This window comes from Anabrus simplex, chromosome 1 (genome assembly GCF_040414725.1).
Source record: "Anabrus simplex isolate iqAnaSimp1 chromosome 1, ASM4041472v1, whole genome shotgun sequence".
Taxonomy (NCBI): domain Eukaryota; kingdom Metazoa; phylum Arthropoda; class Insecta; order Orthoptera; family Tettigoniidae; genus Anabrus; species Anabrus simplex.
The window spans coordinates 1,148,466,283-1,148,486,682 of NC_090265.1; the positions used below are offsets into that span (position 1 = coordinate 1,148,466,283).

At 36.9% G+C, this 20,400-nt stretch overlaps 1 protein-coding gene across 5 annotated transcripts in view; it reads left to right on the plus strand.

Annotated features, from left to right (window-relative positions):
• The window catches only part of Sardh (Sarcosine dehydrogenase), a 282,041-nt gene that overhangs the window by 69,176 nt on the left and 192,465 nt on the right, over positions 1-20,400 (plus strand). Inside the window, exon 2 of one of the 5 annotated variants that reach the window (XM_067137414.2) lies at positions 9,691-9,835. The exons of the other annotated variants lie outside the window; for them this stretch is intronic. The gene's annotated coding sequence lies outside the window, so the exon portion shown is untranslated. The remainder of the gene's footprint in view (positions 1-9,690; positions 9,836-20,400) is intronic. 5 annotated transcript variants of the gene reach the window in all.

The following is a 20,400-nucleotide window of genomic DNA, read 5'->3' on the forward strand; positions in this document are numbered from 1 at the left end:
AAATTTTGTTAATCATGTCATTAATACCCTTAATTGGTGAATCAAACTGTGGATGCACAGTTTCAGAAGAACTGATGATAATTATTGTGTTCATAAATGGATCTGACTTATGTCTTTATCCCACATGAAGGGTGATGTAGCTCATAGGTGATTGTTAATTGGCTGATGAACTGAAATAAGATTGTTTACTGTCATTTTTCTGGTTCTCTATGCTTTTCATTTCAAAATTTTCATGAACGAGAGAGGTAATTTTTAAAAGTGACTGCAAACTAGAAAATGTAAAATAATATTCTGTATATGATTATAATAAAAATGGAGTCTAATAGAAAGCAAGAAAGCAAGACTGTGGGAGTATGCTGATAGCTGTTGTTGAGGTGAGATAAAACATTTGACAATGACAAGCATGGAATGCTGAAAAATTGTGGTATACAACAGGCATTCAGGTTGATTGTTTTCTTTCTTCTCTTTTTTCATTCTTTCTTGATGTAAAACAAGGAAGGACAGAATCACGAATGATCAGATACGAAGAGACTTGCAGGTCAGCCTGACCATGGAAGAAAGGCTGAGTGTTGCAAGGTTGAAGCTGTTAGGACATGTTGAGTGGATGCAGGTGACTCAATCTTCAAGCAAGTATTTTGAAAAGATCGTTCCGGGACAAAGACCGATTGGACACCCTAGAAAAAGGTGGTTAGACCAGATAAGAGACAAGAAACATGGGATGCCGTAGAGAGAGAAGAAGCATACCAAGATCATGATAAATAGAGCCACATTGTTCAAAAACATCCTACTCGGCTTGCTGGAAGGAATTCATGATGATGGTGATGCATGGACCCTGAATTGGTGATGATCTAATTATTTACAATTTTCATTTTATTCATATTATATTCACCTTATGAATATGATTTCTGAAATTAACCCACTTCTTGATTATGTATAGCTAAGTTGACCTGAAAATTGAGGGGTGTAAGAATAATTTGCAGATCTCTCTTCGGTCGCTACTGATTGAAACATCAGATAGTACATTCTATAATCCAGTGGTGCCCATATACTGTACTCAGCTTCTTGAAAACATCATCTAACCAAGTGAGCTGAGTGGCTTTGGGGAGTTTTGCCCTGGGATCGATAAAACTCTCCGCTTCACACGGTTTGACCCCCCTTCCCCCACACACTTTATGCAGGGCCTATGTTGACACTAGATCTACCTGCTAGGCTTAACAGAGTTCGCCCAGCCTCCCCTTTCTTTACGGTGATCACCGGTTCTACCAGTTCTTCTGTTTGACCCAAAAGCCCCTGTAGGATTCTCACTCCTCCTTTTTGAACTCTAGGTGTTCACTTCAAACCACTATTTCAAGAGTTTGCTAAACTCATCTGATCATCATGTCATGTCATGTCATGCATATCGTAAGTGACATTACTGCCATCAACACTACCACCACCATCACCACCACCACCACCACCACCACCACCACCACCACCACCACCACCACCACCACCACACACCCTGGTCAGTTGGGAGCTGAAGCTGCAGCAATTGTCTATCACACTGCAATCATGTCTTCATATGCCAACAACCTCAGCTACCACCACCATCTTCGTGTACTGTTGGCCCCTCAGTATGAACCTCATGTTATATAAAAGCACACGGCACCTCATACTCTCCCTGAAGACGAGCCTGCTACTCGCCACATAGTTGTTGACATGTCAGTACTACATGCCACCACCACATCTCAGGAAGAAGACCCAGCCATGGAAGCAATACCAACAACCTCCAACATCCCTCCCACTACAGAATACCCATACCCTCCCTCCAGTCCATCGCCCCATAACATCATTTTGCTCCCTCCATCCCAACCCCAAAGTACCCACTCCTTCCTTCTCATTAATCCAAGCATTGATTTTTGTTTGGTCCAGAAAATCCTCTCCACCTTCCTCCACTTCAACATGACAAAGGAGAAAATTGCTGATATTTGCCCAACTGGCAACAGCATTATCATCAAGGTGAAGAAGCAGCCAACAAGATCACCCGCTCACTATGATCATCCATACCTTTCCAGCTCCTAAACCAACCCACTGTCAAGACCCCACCTCCATCACCTCTTCAGTTGCATGGTCTGGGGAGTCGACCTGACCATCACTGAAGAAAACATAATGAAAGATCTCAATGCTGATGGTCTATCCCAGTACAAAAGGTATTTCACATAAAAAGCACCACTAGGTCGATCATGTTCTGGCTTCCTCTGCCAACAACACCAGATATTTATCCCTTCTCTCCCAGGGGATATCCATGTATTGGCAACATTCTGGGTGGAGCCCTCCGGTGTATCTCTATCTCAGCCCCTTCGCTGTGAGTGGTGCTTGCAGTATAACAACCATAGTACTAGTACTTGCCATGCAGAGCGACCCAACTGTGGACACTGCAGCCAGGCACATCCAACTCCTCGCTGCCTAATACACAGGCACTACCTAAGTAACACACTTGTGATCAAGTTCATGTAACATAGTCACGGCATACTGTTCCTATATGTCAGGTAGCTCAATTGACCAGTCAACCTACACCCAAACACTTCATAAATTTTCTTGCGCTGATGAAACATATTATGGTTTCTATCTACATCCTAAATTATGGCACATCAGTCCTCAAGCCATGTGGCTTGGGCCTTTCTGATGCCTCATCTGATCCTTATATTGAGTTCTTTGTGTCTATATATAATGTCTCTTCTGCACAAAGGCCAGAATGGGATTTATCATCCACGGTTTCTTTTTAAGTGATGTCTGACAGTGGAGCATGGTGTGTGCAGTATTCATAATGCAGTTTTTGGACTGAGGCCACATGTTCTCCACATTATCTGTGTATCCCTGGATTTTTTAATTATTGTTCTAGATTTTTAATGACCTCTTGCTTCTTCTTCTTCTTGTCATCACAGAGTGCATAATATAACTATTTATAATAGTTTATTTAAATCCGCCTTGATCAATACACTCATTAAATGAAAGAAACATTATTAATTAAACCATACATGTTTCGGGAAATCTCAACCATTCCCTTCATCAGTGGTTAGATCAAAGAATAACACAATATGATACAATCTTTTGTTTTACAAATTTGAAGGAGTATTGTGTCCCAATACATCATATCAAAGAGTAAAGAGAACTTATGAAATATTATAAAAATGATCAATACATACAATTTTGGTTGAACTGAATGAAAACACTATACAAATTTAGGATCTTCAAGTTTTTCTTCTTTTCTTCTTCTTTTTGTTCCTTAAATGATTATATGCTAGCCTAAACAGTGGGTTATCTTCTGTACTTTTTTCATTTAAACTTGATTCAGAATTACATTTTTGTGTAAGGTAAATTTCTAAATTTTCCAAAACATTCATCAGTTTTCCCTTTTTGGTCGAATGTAATAATTTCATGTCATTGGAAATGTCTGTAAATTTATGATTCATTTCAACCATATGTTCTCCCATTGCCGAATATCTTTTATGTTTGACCGCATTAACGTGTTCTTTGTACCTTATAGCCAAACTTCTTCCGGACTGTCCTATGTATCGTTTACATGTTTGGCATGTTAATTTGTAAATTCCTGATTTATTAAATATACATTTATTCTCTATTTTATCTGAATTGAAAATTATCTTATTAGTATTATTATCCGTTTTGTATGTGACATTGATGTTCTTTTTCCTGAAAATTTTAGCCAGTTGATAAGAGTGCTTATTTCAAAAAGTTAGAACTACGAATTTCTTTTTCTCTTTTCGCTCTGTAATTAAAGTTGTTTTAGGTTCATTTTTCACTTTATTTATCATTCTGTTAATAAATCTGTTGGAATATCCGTTGCTACAAGCGATTTGATGGATTATATTTATCTCTCTATTATGATTCTTCTTAGACATAGGTATGTTCATAGCTCTATTAATTAAAATGTAAAATGTTGCCTTTTTATGTTGACCTGGATGATTGGTGTCATTTCTGATAATAGTATCTGTTTGAGTACCTTTTCTGAAAATTTGAAAATCAAAATGACCAGAATTTCTAGTAACTGTCAAATCTAAATAATTTAAAGTCCTATCATTTTCAGATTCCATCGTAAAATGCACTTGTCTATCCAAAGTATATAAATACTGTAATATATCATCACTCAGGTTTAACCTTTTGTTCATCGATAATAACAAATATATCATCGACGTATCTCAACCATGTAATCAATCCATCTATTTTATCCACTATTTTATTATATTCCATGTAATCCATGAATATGTTAGCTAAAATACCTCAAGCCGGCGAACCCATTGCTAGGCCTTTAGACTGTTTGTAAATTTTGTTGTCAAAAACAAAATAGTTATTTTCCAAAGTAAACTCTAGTAATGTTAAAAATTCTTCAATTTCCACCTTGCTTAATTTGCTGTGTTGCATTAAATTCTTTCATACTATTTTTATAGTATCTACAATAGGAATGTTGGAGTACATATCTTTGATATCCAAACTATGTATTGTGACCTTATCGGTCATGTACATATTTATTTATTAATTATTTGGCAGTGAAAAACCTTTGTAAAGCTCCCTCGTACTTGTTACAAAAAGTTGCATTAGATTGCACATGCTTACACAACCTTTGTAGCCTGCTAAACACCACTCCGTCTTAACTAAAAGAATACACAGAGAGAGAGAGAAGAAAATGTCAAGCCAGAAAAATCGATAATGATACCTTCACCCGTTGAAAAAATGGCCGAACACGATGTTGCCAGCTCGCGAGTTGCATTTGTATGATGAGATTTCGAGACATGCATAATATTTAATATGGGAAACCTCGGGATGTTATATGATTTCATTATAGACATCTGCCAAAATTCCAATTCTTTATAATATATTAACGTGTGGAAGAATACGCAATCGTTGCATTATATAACACGCTAAGCGTCCCTTGTACGCAGCACCCTCATGGAGGACATTGTAGGGGCATTATTTTGATAATTAATTTTAAACAAATGGCCGAACAATTCAGGTTCCGCACATAACCAGACTACTTAAGAATCTGAGTCACACGTTTGAGTGTATTACCGATGTCATACAACACGTGGAACTATTAATTTAAAAAAGTAGTGGGGATTATCCACTCTCTTTTGCATGAGAGGGGGAAAGTTTATAAAAGGAATCGCGATGATGACAACAGTATCCACTTCACGCGAAGGATCCAAAGCAGAACCACGGTTTGATGGTGTTCTGATCTATTTAGTGTTTCAGACTGTAAATGTACAGTTTATATCTTCGAGAATATTGTAATTGTCTACAAACAATAGTATTTAAAAAAAGGTTGAAGTTATATGATCGCAAGAACGGTATAATTGTAAGTTTTTAAGTGATGCAACAAGTATTAATTTCATTATAGTGTAATAATTGTATTTTTTGTGTTAAAGTGACGCAACAAGTCTTAATCTCATAAAACTGTTATAAGTGTAGAAGATAACCATTGGATTATGAACGTGCTCAGCGGGAGTAGCAACGGACATGAACCCGTGACCAACGTCAACACCATGGAAGCTTAAAAAATGAAGATGAGGGTCTTACCCGGGACCCAAACCTTGGATTGTTACGACATGATGATAAGTACTAAAATGAAATAATTTTTTAATAAATGCGCGGTTATTCATTATGCAGATCACGTAAATTAGGTTAGACATGTAAATTGCATGTATTTTTTTATTAGAGAGAGAACTTGTGAGTGGTCTTCATATTCATTTATGTTCATTTCATGGAATTAATAGTCTACTCCATGGGCTTAAATATATATATAATTAACGTAATGCATGTATTTGACGTGATGATAAAATATTAGTTAGTCTGAGAGTGTGCTTAGATTAGGTAAATGTAATAGAAAGTAGATTTGTTTTGGCACTGAGCCAAGCGGTAATTTTATATAATTTATTTACGTGATATCCAAGCTTATTATGATAATGCATGGTGATTATGCTTGTAAAAATGGATTATTGACTGTTAACATCAGGATAGCAAGGCACTCTTATTTTCACGTAATTTGCATGATAATATATTTGTAGATGGCTGTATTAATTATATGCGTGTGACTTGCCTAGACATCGAACAGACGCCCTCCTACTGAGATTAGCGTTTTCCTTTAATGTCGAATATTTTCCCTCTCTATATATGAGAATAACATTATGGATATGTTTAAAATCCATATTTGATTTTATTGATTTGATTTTACAATGTAGGAAAAAGCTAGGCTGTATTCTGTAATCGGATGGAATCGAAGCCGGTCATTCTAAGTTGAAGGATGTGAATATGAGACAATGAACAGTGGATTGATATTGTATTATATAATTGTGGCAGGACAGTGAATTTATAAGCCAGTGGAGCTTTGGAAATATGATATGAGAATATATAATGAAATAAGATTATTTAACAAATATGTGTTCCAAGGGAAACGATTTGCTTTCACCTTGAGATGTTGAAAGGATATTTCTGCCACACCGGGCCATTATTTGCTAGGGCTTTGACGTCCAGAGATTTACGAGCTGAGCGAAGATGGAAGGGTAGCGAGAGGGCTTGCCCCTTGTATAGGATTACTGTATGCTGTATTGTTCGAGCTATTCCACTTAGAATGAAGGCAGTGCGACACCGATTATTGTTTAAAGGATTCTTTTACTTTTCCATGTATGATCTTATAATAATATTTAACTAACTGGAACGCTAGTTTCCTTCCCACTCCTAGCCCTTTCCTGTCCCATTGTCGCCATAAGACCTATCTGTGTCGGCGCGACGTAAAGCAAATATCAAAAAAAGTATTATTTATTTATTTGTTGACCCTATGATTAATTAAGAAAGCCAGTTCTTTTTGTCCCGTTTGTCGATGCCATCTTGGATATCATCGGTTCGAGTTCTGAGGCAACCATGGATTTTTGTTGTCACATATTTTTTTTATATACAGCCAATTGCATGTGTATATTGTTATTGTTTCTTTTCATATTATGTGTACATATTTTCCTTTTTTATACATTCTTTTAGTCGTGTTTCACTCTTTATGTGGATGACAAATCGAGTTTTATTTTCGTAATTTTTGTCATTGGATTCATTGGGATGTGGGTTCGATTTCTGGACCTGACATCAGTCATTTTATTTTGATTAGGATTATATCGACTAGCATTCATTTATTCGTTGTTTATTTTTGTAATATAATTAATTTAGCTAGGTGACCACTTCAAGTTATCTTCATTTTAATTTGTTGTATAAATAATTGATTCTTCTGATAGTGAAGAAAGTTATTAATGATAACCGTCACATTTATAAGGATATTTCTGATTTTTTTTTTTTTTTTAAACATATGTTATACAAATTATAATGTAATATTTATCATCATGTCGGGAAGAAGAAAGAGGTAAAGGAGAAATAAAATTTTTGACACTTTACAATTTGTATTTAGTCCATTGGACACTGCATATTCAACATTGATATACTATAAATATTCGGGATCAACCTTTAATTAATTTGATTTATCAAGGCTCAATAAATAGGTATTTAAACTTTTGTCTGCCTGTCATTTTGCCGAATAACATTGTATCCCAGGTTTCCTTCTGTTCATTTATGCCTTTAAGTTAGTTATGTGTTATTTTCTTTGATCTTCTGCCACGAACGCACCATGGCCCTGGGAGGTCGGTGGTTTGATTCTATGGAACGGAAGGGTGCAGTAGACCCTTGCACGGTCGGAAGAGCATTTGCTCACCCATCATTGTGAAAATTTTTGTTGTTGTTCCTTCCTGATGAGGTGGCATTTGACTCTAGACTAAAAAGGTCCTTTTCCATCAGGCGTTTTGGCGTATGGTGCTATATGGCAGTATCCCGACTTTTTTAGGGATTATCATGCAGTCATTTGGTTCTATGCGGCAAATGGCGTGGGGTGGAAAGGTTGCAGTATCGTGTAGTAGTCTGTTAGCTCAATGTTTTTAATTCTGTTACAAAACGGATAATAATACTAATAAGATAATTTTCAATTCAGATAAAATAGAAAATAAATGTATATTTAATAAATCAGGAATTTACAAATTAACATGCCAAACATGTAAACAACGATACATAGGACAGTCCGGAAGAAGTTTGGCTATAAGGTACAAAGAACACGTTAATGCGGTCAAACATAAAAGATATTCGGCAATGGGAGAACATATGGTTGAAATGAATCATAAATTTACAGACATTTCCAATGACATGAAATTATTACATTCAACCAAAAAGGGAAAACTGATGAATGTTTTGGAAAATTTAGAAATTTACCTTACACAAAAATGTAATTCTGAATCAAGTTTAAATGAAAAAAGTACAGAAGATAACCCACTGTTTAGGCTAGCATATAATCATTTAAGGAACAAAAAGAAGAAGAAAAGAAGAAAAACTTGAAGATCCTAAATTTGTATAGTGTTCTCATTCAGTTTAACCAAAATTGTATGTATTGATCATGTAAGTTCTCTTTACTCTTTGATATGATGTATTGGGACACAATACTCCTTCAAATTTGTAAAACAAAAGATTGTATCATATTGTGTTATTCTTTGATCTAACCACTGATGAAGGGAATGGTTGAGATTTCCCGAAACATGTATGGTTTAATTAATAATGTTTCTTTCATTTAATGAGTGTATTGATCAAGGCGGATTTAAATAAACTATTATAAATAGTTATATTATACATTCAGACCAGTCAATACGGACCAAACACAATATTAACCTATCATGGTTAAGTTTATCACAGAGTGCTTCGATGTCCAGTCTGTCAGATACTTTTATCTTTTGTATTTTACTCAGTCAGAGGCATATAGGGGATGGTTTTAATGGCTTACAGTGCATTCCAGAACCTTATCCTGATCACAAAATAATCTGTTTGATTCCTAAACACTTTCTGTGAGTTGTCTGTTGGAGACTTCCAAGTGTAAAGACATCTCTTTGGCAATTTAAAGAAGGTGGTCACGATCACCAAATCGTGCTCGACACAAAATTGGACTAGCCTGTTCCCCTGTTTGTTCCTTTTTCCCAACCCAAAACTTCCAACTATTTTTCCGTCTTTTCCTTTTCTGACTTGCATTTAAGTCCCCCATTTGTATGATCATGTTGTTGTTTTCAACTGATTTGATAAATTCTTCTAGGTCATTGTAGTAGAGGGACTTGATCAAGTCCTTGTCACTGACATAGACATCCACCGGCGTGGCGATGTCTTGGGCCATGATGATCCGATCATTGTAGGGTACTACTTTCTTGATGACTTGGTCCATTTCTTTGGTTATGATGAACACAGCTCCACTGTGGTGCAGTCTGGTTTCCTTCCCACAGCAGTAAACTGTGTGCTCATCCATTAGGCACTTTCCTGAGCCCAACCATCTCATTTCACTGATACCGAGTACTTCAATGTCCAGCTTCTTCATCACTTGGATGATGTTGTGCAGTTTGCCAGCTTCAAATTAACTATGGACATTCCACATCACCTATATCAATGGAATTTTCTTTCCCTAATCTAATATATGCAGTACGGGAGATTCTTTGCACACCTCACCCATTTAAGGAGCGCTTGTGCTCGGGGCCGATGTTTAATTTTACTGCCATAATATTATCCTGGGAAGTTCATAATGCAGTGGCTTTCCATGGCCTTCTGCATAGCAATATATCACCCTTTCCACTGCTCCAGCTCTGCGTGATGCTCCCTGGTCCTGAGCCCTTTCGTCTTGCGAGGTCCTCTTCGGCCCCAGGTCAGCCTGGTGAAGCTGCTACCCTCCAACAAGATGGGTTCCAGTGGCATTGCCTCCACTGAAGGACCATCGCCCCAATTAAAGGTAACATTATATACTCTTTAATTTAACAGTTATGACCAAGTAACAACCATGTTGTTGGATATGAAACACTTACTTACATAAAAGAATTTATCTCTTTGCAAACTAGCAGTCATGTTGTTGGTCGTAAAGCATTATTTTAAAGCTGAATTAGTAAAACCTTACGCAGAAAGAAAACTAGCGGCCATATTGTTGGCCATAAAGATAAATTCCAAGGATGTAGCAGGACGAATTGTAGTACTGAAATCTTATTCAGCAAGATTACTAGTGGCCATGTTTTTGGCCATAAAGCATTAGTCTGTTTCAAGTTTAGTAGTGTAGACCTTTGACATCCTCACATTCTTCCACTTGTGCAAAAGAAGAAGTTATATATACATATATATATTTTCCTTCACATATCCACATGCCTCAATTAATAAAGAAGAGAAGAATTATACTGGGATCCCAATCATAACCTATCATTACCATTATCATAGCAATGAGTAAATAATCTGTCACTTTTTAATTTAAAGGTTAAATGCATAAAGCCTGACTAACCATCACAATACATGCCCTGTGAAAAAAATGTAAAAAATGCAGGACAAACAACAAAACACTTAAAAGGAAAATATACCAAGCAAGTCGCTGCACAGTTTGGGTTATGTAGCTATCACCATACATTCAGGAGATAATTGGTTTGAACCCCACTATTGACAGCCATAAAAATGGTTTTCTGTGGTTTCCCATTTTCGCACTAGGTAATTTCTGGGGTATACAGTAATTCAGGCCATGGTCTCTTCCTTCCCACTCCTATCCCATTGTTGCCATAAGAGCTATCTGTAGAATAACATAAGGGATTGTTGTTTGGTCTGCCATGTCATTATTTAATATCCTTCTTCTTTCTTTCTTGCGAACCAGTCAAACTTAGGACCACGCCAATACCACTTCACTTTCTTCTTATCATCCATTCTTCCTTTCTCTTTTTCCACAGTGCCTTCATTCTTTCAGAATGTTGCACTCTTCTCTCTTCTGTCCATCTTCCCTCTCTGCATTCTCTCTTTTCTTCAGTAAGAACTTTTATATTGGAAAGTCTTTTCCTGAATTGGTCTCTATCACAACATTCTTCATCTGCAGTTCCTAACCTCTTGAGTTCTTCCATCATCTGCCTGGCATATCCCCCCTGGCCCTTCAAGTAGTATATTTTATTAAAAATTTGTTTTTTTTAACCTTGCTGGATTCATTCTGACCATGTGTCCATAGAATCGCAGCTGTCTTTTCCTTATTGTTGTTTCTAGGTCTTCAATTGTTTTGTATATCTCCTTATTTTATCGTAATCTGTAGTTTCCCTCTACCACCCTTGGGCCGTAAATGCTCCTTAATATTCTCCCTTCAATCTTTAGTAGTTTTTCCAGGTTCGTTAGTGTTGCTGTTTCCACCCCATACGGAATCACTGGTTTTACCACAGCATCATAATGTCTTAGTTTGGCATTAATGGAAAGATTCTTTTTGTTGTAAATGGCTTTGGTGGCAGTGTTTAGCCTTTCCAACTTAAGTCTCCTATTTTCCATGATCCTGTTGCTGCTGATAATCTCTCCCAGGAATTTAAACTGCTTTGTGACCTTCACTTCGCCATATTTCGTCTTCATTGTTCTCTTCACATAATTCCTGTCCGTGCTCATCATCACTGTTTTTGTGAAGGAGAATTTTAAATGTGTTTTCTCGGCTATCTCCTGTAGTTCATTTATCTGTGTTATTGCTTCCTGTTCTCTTTCAGCGAAGAGTGCCAAATCATCAGCAAAGGCCAAACGCTTGGGTTTGACATGTTTATTTTTACTACCTATTATAGCACCCGAGTCATTATGTTTCCACAGTGTTTTCATGACCTTATCTAGAACTATGTTGAACAGTGTTGGTGATAAGCTGTCACCCTGTCTCAGACCTGTTTTTATCTGGAAGAGTTTGTGATCTCTCCTCAAAATTTCACTTTGGATATGGCATTTTTTAGTGTTAACCTAAGTAAGGTGAGTGTTTTTTGATCGATGCCATATTATCTCAAAATGTCCATCAGTGTGTCTCTATCTATTGAATCGTAGGCCTATGCTTTTTGAAAGTCAACAAAAGAGATGAAGATGTTCTTTGGTCACGCATTGTAATATTTGGTTATCATTTCTAGACTCAAGATTTGATCCTGACAAGAGCACCCTCTCCCGAAGCCACCCTGATACTCTCCCAACTTGTGGTCAATTTGTGGTGTCAGTCTATTCAATAGAAGTTTAGAAAAAATACGTGACAGATAAAAGTGATATTCCTCGGTGGTTGTTGACGTCTGTTTTCGGTCCCTTTTTATGTAGGTGTATTAATGTTACTAGCCAGTGTTCTGGTACTTTTCCATCTCTCCAAATATTCTGGAACAGTTCTGTCGCTTCAGTGATAAAGGCATCATTGGCTATCTTTCACAGTTCTGCTATTACTCCATCTTCACTAGATGCTTTGTTGTTCTTTAGGGAGTTTATTACTTCCCTTACCACTTCCTCGTCTGATGGTTCGGAATCTGGGTTCTGGATTGTGTCCTTCTCAATCTCCAAATTTTCTGATGGCGATTCACAGTTAAGGAGGTCTTCAAAGTACTTTGCAAGGATCTCACAGATATCTTTATTGTTCAGGGCAAGAGTTCCGTCCATTTTCTTGAAATGCAGGCTCAGTGCTATATAGCCTTTGATTCTATTTTTAAAGGCCCTATGGAATAATCTGGTATTGTTTTTCTTGAATTTCTCATCCATTTCTGTGACTTCCGCCCTAATGGGTTCTCTTCTGACTCTTCTCAGTGTTTGGTGTTTAATATTCTTCATTAATTCAATATTTAATTTTCAGACATGTTTCGAGAACTGCCATTCTCTTCCTCAGCGAATAAACATCATAAGTAAAATATCTCATATTCTAGGAAACTACTTGAACTTAATTACATGAATATAGATATTAAAAGATGAAATCATTACACATATGACATTAAAAAGTGTTCTTGTAAAGTTAAAGTGTGCAGTAAAATTGTTGTGTCAGTTTATAAGTACTTATAGCTATACACTGAAAGTTCATATTAAAATATCTTCATTATCATAAAACAAAATGTCCACTTATGAAACCTCTAAAATCTTACCAGTTATTGAGATTAAAATGTAGTCCTGCTACGGTTATCATTTCCTTCATCGTTTACTGTTAACTGAGTCACATGACCCATTGGTCATTATACCATGCTAAGTAGAACCCAAACCGATCAATACTGGTGCACGTCCAATTAAAACAGCATGGATCAACAACTCCTACTGTGTTCTTGAAAGTCAAATGGATACTCTTCTTATTGCTATGTAGTGAGCCAGGCACATACTAGCAAAGAGAAGGATCAGCTCAACATCAGAGAGCTATAACCTTGTAACAAGTATTACTTTTTATAGCTTGAATAAGCACATGATCAGGAGCAGTGACCTCAGTGTCAGCAGTGACCTCTTGTTTGGTTACTGCTATATCCTCCAATTCGTCTCATGAGTGCTCAACATCAGAGGTGGAAACAGGGTACTCATAATGCACGTGATCATAAGGTGTAGACATCAAGGAAGAGAAAAATGTGTGTATTTTATTGATATCAATGTTACACTTCTTGTGCTTTTCATTCAACACATCTTACAACTTTCCTCCTTTGATTATAATATAGGAATTGAGTTTTTTGGTATTCATAACTTTCTTTCTGTTTTTGTTGATCACATGTCGATGCTCTTTCAGGATTGCTGGACATCTTATAATATCTCTGACTAGGCACTACCTTCTTCCTTCTCCTAGCTTCATAATGCAATATTTACATTCCAAAATAACAATAAATAATATGCACTATGAAGAAACTATCCAAAAAATCACTAATCAGAACACAGGATATTCTAATGCTTCTAATCAGTCCCTGCCTTCTAGAGGAATACGTGTGAAACAAAGTAATTCCTTACAGCTAATAAACTATTAATCGAGAAACAATACAACATGCAAACAGTTCACCATCAATCCAATGGATCACTAGCCAAGAGGCCAACAACACTCTTCAACCACCTTCTTTATTCACATCAATCTTCATCCCTCTAAGTTAAGGAATGAAAACATTAGAAGACAGATAGAATAATGTGGTCTCCCTTTTGAAAAATACTGTAGATTTCAGTTGTGAATTCACAGCATTGTTAGATCTTAATTGATATCCACCATTCTAAAGAACATACACTGTAAAATCGAGTCACATTATTATGACCACTTCATACATTTAACATTGGCAATGTGTAGTTCATGAAGTCTGTCACATGTCATGAGCTGGTGTTCAGGGTATGTAAAGTATGTGATAGGCCTTCTGCACACATATCACTTGTTGCTGTAATGGGTAAAAGGGGCAATTTATCTGAGATACAAAAAGGGATGATTATTGAGTGCAGTTATAGCTGGAGTTGTACTTTGATGTCTATGGATCTGCGTACTCTTGAGAAAGTTACATACAACTGTCCAAAGCAAATCACCATCAACAGTTTCATATGACATCGTTCCATATGAGCACTGTGGAGGGGTTTGGAATTTAATCCAGGCATTTGGTACACATTCTAGTGATTAGAAATTCTATAACACTACCTGCCCTACCCTGCTGACCAACATTATGATGGTAAAAATATTTTCAACCAACGGGACTGAAACTGGCAAACCACAGTGTCAGACCATATAGACTTGACGTGTCAACGACCGTGGCCACCAAGTTGGCTGATCTGTCTCGTGCTTATCTATAGAGATAATCCCCAGAATAGAAAAAGAAAATGATTCATTCATTTCACTGAAAAATAGTCTTTTTCACTGAACAGTTGAAGTATGATGATTGTCATTGCATTGTTCTTGTAACCCATTTACGGGTAACAGTTTAAGTCTCTCAAATATATCTACGGAAGGCAACAGAAGCCAAGACCTATGCAGTCCGACATCATGGCAATAGATATAGCTGTGTACCTACGTCATCATGGCAAATATGTGACAACGACTTCACTGATAGAAACCTATTTTTCTTTTAAAAAGTATTTAAGTCATGGTCGTGAGATGTTCATTGTATTTTTCTTGTAAAGAAGGCATAACAGTCTATAACTGCTACCAATTTCAGCTGTTGAAACCTTTTCGTTTTCTCAGTATCAGTGTGAATGACAGACAGGATTAGGGATTTTATTTACGTACAGATGTGCTTTAGATATACTTATTGAATGAATCAATGATTTCCCGCAATTACGGGTTGCAACAGTTGTCAAAGTATAGCGTATCAGGATACAGGCAGTTTTACCTTTCAGAAATATAGTGGTATTGCGGTTTTAAAATTATGGAGGTCCGTACAAATGGGATCTCAGGATGTTTACAGGTCTACATAGGTGGTGGTAACTAGACTTTCAAGAAATCCTACATAAATAGTGAAGACATCAAAATATGTAGAGTATCATAATAATTTGAACTCTACTTATAGGTTATTTGTAAAGATAATTACATGAAATATCAGGAAAACTTAAGTTTTTTTTTTTCTAGTTGTTTTACGTCGCACCGACACAGATAGGTCTTATGGCGACGATGGGATAGGGAAGGGCTAGGAGTGGAAAGGAAGCGGCCGTGGCCTTAATTAAGGTACAGCCCCAGCATTTGCCTGCTGTGAAAATGGGAAACCACGGAAAACCATTTTCAGGGCTGCCGACAGTGGGGTTCGAACCTACTATCTCCCGAATACTGGATACTGGCCGCACTTAAGCGACTACAGCTATCGAGCTCGGTGAAAACTTAAGTTGTATCATGATAGTCAATATGCTTTATGTTTCTGGCTCAAAAGAACAAATTTGAAAATACATAAAATCAATCTGTTTATGACAGTTCATCTAATTAGAAACATATTATATGTGAAATTACCAGTGTTTCACCCCAGTGTAACAGTGGGCTCATCAGTTGGATCGCTACACCTTGGCAAGACTCTGGCTAGTGCACCGTTGAGACACCACTCCAAGCCTCTAATGTAGGACAATGCAATGATGGTGCACTAGGGGAAGCATGTGCCTTCACTTGTAAAGATTCCACTTCGTGATTGAAAAGGCTTAAAGAGCTTAAATAATTTTAACATTTGCAATCGGTGTAATTAAATTATGGTTTCCTTCTGGGAACATAATTTTTGATATTAGGCCCTATATGTGTTAATAAAAGAAGAATTATGGTGCCTTATACGTTATACTTTAAATACCCACCAAGGCATGTATTTATTTGTTCTAAGTACTATAAATGGTCTCACCTAGGTTTGGGAAGATCTTACCTTGTCAATTATTCTTGCAAATATTTATTACTGGCAACAGCAATATTTCCCATAGTAATGTTGAAATACCTACTACAATGCAATCAGAAAATAAATCTGTCTTCAATAAATACCCTATCATCTGCTCTTTATCATTATTTTCTAGTAGTCTATTTTCTAGGAATTTGGTTAAAAAATTATATTTGGTAACATTTTGACAGCACTCATCAATTTCTTATAATTCTCAAGTTTTTACTTGAATATTTTTTCTATTATGATGGAGTCAGTTCTTATCATACATTTACCAATTTTACAAATAATTTTTAGCCATCGCTATACCACAGCAAGGCTCTCACTGGATCAGTTTTAGACCTTTCCAAAATGCAGCACCTTGATTTTGCAGGTTTGTTCCTGGCTGAATCCAATGACATTTGAAAGTGCTCAAATACTCTATATCAGCCTTGTGTCAGTGGATTTACTGGCAGGTTGAAGAACACCTACGGAACAAAATTCCAGCATTTTGTTGTCTTGGAAAATCATAAAAGTAGTTAGTAGGACGTAAAACCAATGTTGTTGTTGTTGTTGGTGGTATTATTATTATTATTATTATTATTATTATTATTATTATTATTATTATTATTTAAGTCTGTAATTATTTCACAGAGTTCTTTTTCATCAGGGGTTATTGAGTTTTCATTCTGTGGCTTTGGATCCTCTTTTGGCCATTTATTTTTAGGTTTTTCACAGATCAACAATTTCTCAAAATACGTAGCTAATATCTCACAATTTTCATTCTTATTCACAACCAATTTTCCATCTTCCCTTCGAAATCCCATGGTAGATGGTTGATATCCATGTATGTGCTCTTTAAAGGTCCTATAAAAGTTTCTAGTATTGTTCTTAAATTCCGTGTCAATACTTAGGATTTCTTCAGATATTTGATTCCTTTTGGCTTGCCAGAGAGTCTTTGCTGTCTGTTTGCGTACCTCTTTGTATGTCTCAAATTTATCTTTTGTTTTATCTTCATACCATGCTTTATAGGCTGCAGCTCTCCTATCAATTGCTACATCACAGTCTGTAGTCCACCATCGGTGTCTGCAAGTTCGTTGCAATGGTCCAACATCCTTAGATATATTAGCCATATTCTCTCAAATATCCTCGCAAGTCTCCATTTTCTTCTCCCGCATACGTCTTTGAAAGTCGTTTCTGTTTTCTTGAAGTTTTTTGTGGTTTACTCTTATTGACACATTCGGAGAGAGTCTCTTCTCGTTTAGTGGTAACGGCTTGAATTTTATGCGGATCAAGAAGTGATCAGAGCCAAGATTGGCTCCTTTCCGTACTACCACATTCATAATTTCTTTAGTGTTTCTCCTTGAAATTGCAACATGGTCCAGTTCATATTCACCTAGGTCTTTCCGTGGAGTGCACCATGTTTTCTTTTTCCTTGGCAGTCTTTTGAAGTACGTGGACATTAATTTAAGATCAAAAGTCTCACATCAGTCAATAAGTCTCTTCCCATTCATATTTGTTCTGGTGTGAGCCGGATAACCACCTACCTCCTTTTTTTTCTTTTTTTTTTTTTTTTTTCTTCGGAACTGACGTTTTTCCCCGACCTCTGCATTGAAAACACCCATCAGAATTTTGACATGATTGCTTGGCATTTTAGCAATTCATTCTCCAATTGATCCCAGAATATTTTCACATTATCAGGATTTTTTCAAGCTGCAGGGGAAGACTCTGTCACAGCAGAGATGCTGAAAAGTGGTGGAGAAATCACAATTTTAAGGCGAGAAATGGAAAAGGTATGGGAAATGGAGGTAATCCCTGAAGACTGGAAAAATGCTATCATTCATCCTGTACACAAAATAGGTGATAGAGCAGATCCTAACAACTACCGTGGCATTTCCATCACACCTGTAACATATAAGACACTGTCTAAAACACTACAGAGGACACTTGTCGAACAAGTGGATCACCAACTAGGCGAGTATCAAGCGGGATTTAGGAAGGGAAGATCATGCGTTGATCATATCTGGAGTCTGAAACGTGTACTAGAGAATTATCTCTCAAAGGATCTGGTAGTGGTTTTTGTAGACTTCAAGAAGGCGTATGATTCACTCGACAGGGAAGTGCTATTCGATATATTGGTGGAATTTGGAATTGACATCAAAACAATGGCAATTATTAAGCAGACTTTAACTGGGACACATTCGAAAGTTAAGTTCATGGGAGGGATCTCCAAGCAGTTTGAAATTAAAACAGGAGTCAGCCAGGGTGATGGACTGTCACCAATTCTTATCAACTGTATTTTGGAGAAGATTATCTGGCAATGGGAAAAAGAACTGGACAAAAAAGGATTACTTAACCAAATATACATTGGAGGGTCAAAAAGTGGTGTTATGATTAATTGCCTTGCTTTTGCTGATGACCTTACGCTGAAATGTCGTATGGCTTTTAGTGCCGGGATATCCCAGGACGGGTTCGGCTCGCCAGGTGCAGGTCTTTCTATTTGACTCCCGTAGGCGACCTGCGCGTCGTGATGAGGATGATATGATGATGAAGACAACACATACACCCAGCCCCCTGTGCCATTGGAGTTAACCAATTAAGGTTAAAATCCCCGACCCGGCCGGGAATCGAACCCGGGACCCTCTGAACCGAAGGCCAGTACGCTGACCGTTCAGCCAACGAGTCGGACACCTTACGCTGCTATCTAGGAATACTGACACAGCAGTAGAACATCTGAATGTACTAAAACTAGAAGCAGAAAAGGCAGGATTGCAGATTTCTTTCAAAAAAATCTAAATATATAACATCAAAATAGCCCCTCGGTACCTGAAGACAGAACACTTTAAAATAGAAAGAGTTGATAGCTTTAAGTACTTGGGTGAAATAGTGCAATTGAAAACTAATGAAAGAGAAGCAAACAACATCAGACGGGAGAAGATGGCTGCGGCTTTTCATAAGACATATCCTATATACAAGAAGCTATCATTCATCCTCTACACAAAATAGGTGATAGAGCAGATCCTAACAACTACCGTGGCATTTCCATCACACCTGTAACATCTCCAGACGAGCTAAACTAAGGCACTACAATACAGTGATTAAAACGGAATGTCTGTATGCTAGTGAATGCCTCCAAATGACAGGGAAATCAGGACTGAGAGAAGCTGAGAAATTCGAAAGAAAGATCCTTCGCAAAATAATGGGTCCAAAGATTGTGGATGGACAGTATAGGTTGTGAGGAAGGGAAGAACTACCGTGACGATGAAAGGCTAACTGAGTCCATGAGGAAACGGAGACTTAAATTCTATGGACATTTATTTAGAATTTATGAGAAGAGACTAACGAAAAGGATTTTCACAATACTAGACAGCAGACCTAAAGTGTCAGACAAATGGTTCAGGGAGTTGAGAAAGGATCTCAAACAGGTGGGACTAAATTCAGAAGACATCTCAGACCAAACAAGTTTAGGCCAGTGATCGACAAATTCCAGGGATTCCATGATGAACCAAAACTTAACCGTGGGTGGACTGAAGAAAGAAGACAGCTGCCAGAGAAAGGATGCTAAAGTTTTGGACTGTGAAGAAGGCTTCCAGAAACATGTAACTAATGGTCTCTAATGGCCGTAAACGAATATATTATTATTATTATTATTATTATTATTATTATTATTATTATTATTATTATTATTATTATTATTATTATTATTATTATTATTATTATTATTATTATTATTATTATTATTATTATTATTATTATTATTATTATTATTATTATTATTATTATTATTAATAATAATTTTTTTTTTATATCGTCTCTGCCAGTCCTTGAACACATACTGCAGACCATTCTTTGTCAGGTCCTTGAGAATCACCTCACTTTTCTTGAGCACTGCTTCAGAGTTCTCAGATCGAATGCCCCTAAGCTTTGCCTTTAGTAATGGGAATGAAAAAAACACAGGGTGCAAGATCAGGACTATAAGGTGGGTGCAGTATACAGAAATTTTTTTTTTTTTAACGAGGGAAGTGTGGGACATCTTTCATTAGACACTTGTGAGGGTCCGCTCTCCACAAGCGTGTGAGATTCCTACTCACTAAAACCCACACACCTTTTTCCCATGACATATATCTCCATTCTGAAACCACTCTCGCATTACTTCAGGGCGGTGTCATGCTAATTTCTCAGGTTTCTTCTTCCTTTATTTCTCCTTACTGCCGTTCATGAGCATTCATATCTCTCTTTTTCTGATGCAGAATGCCTTCTA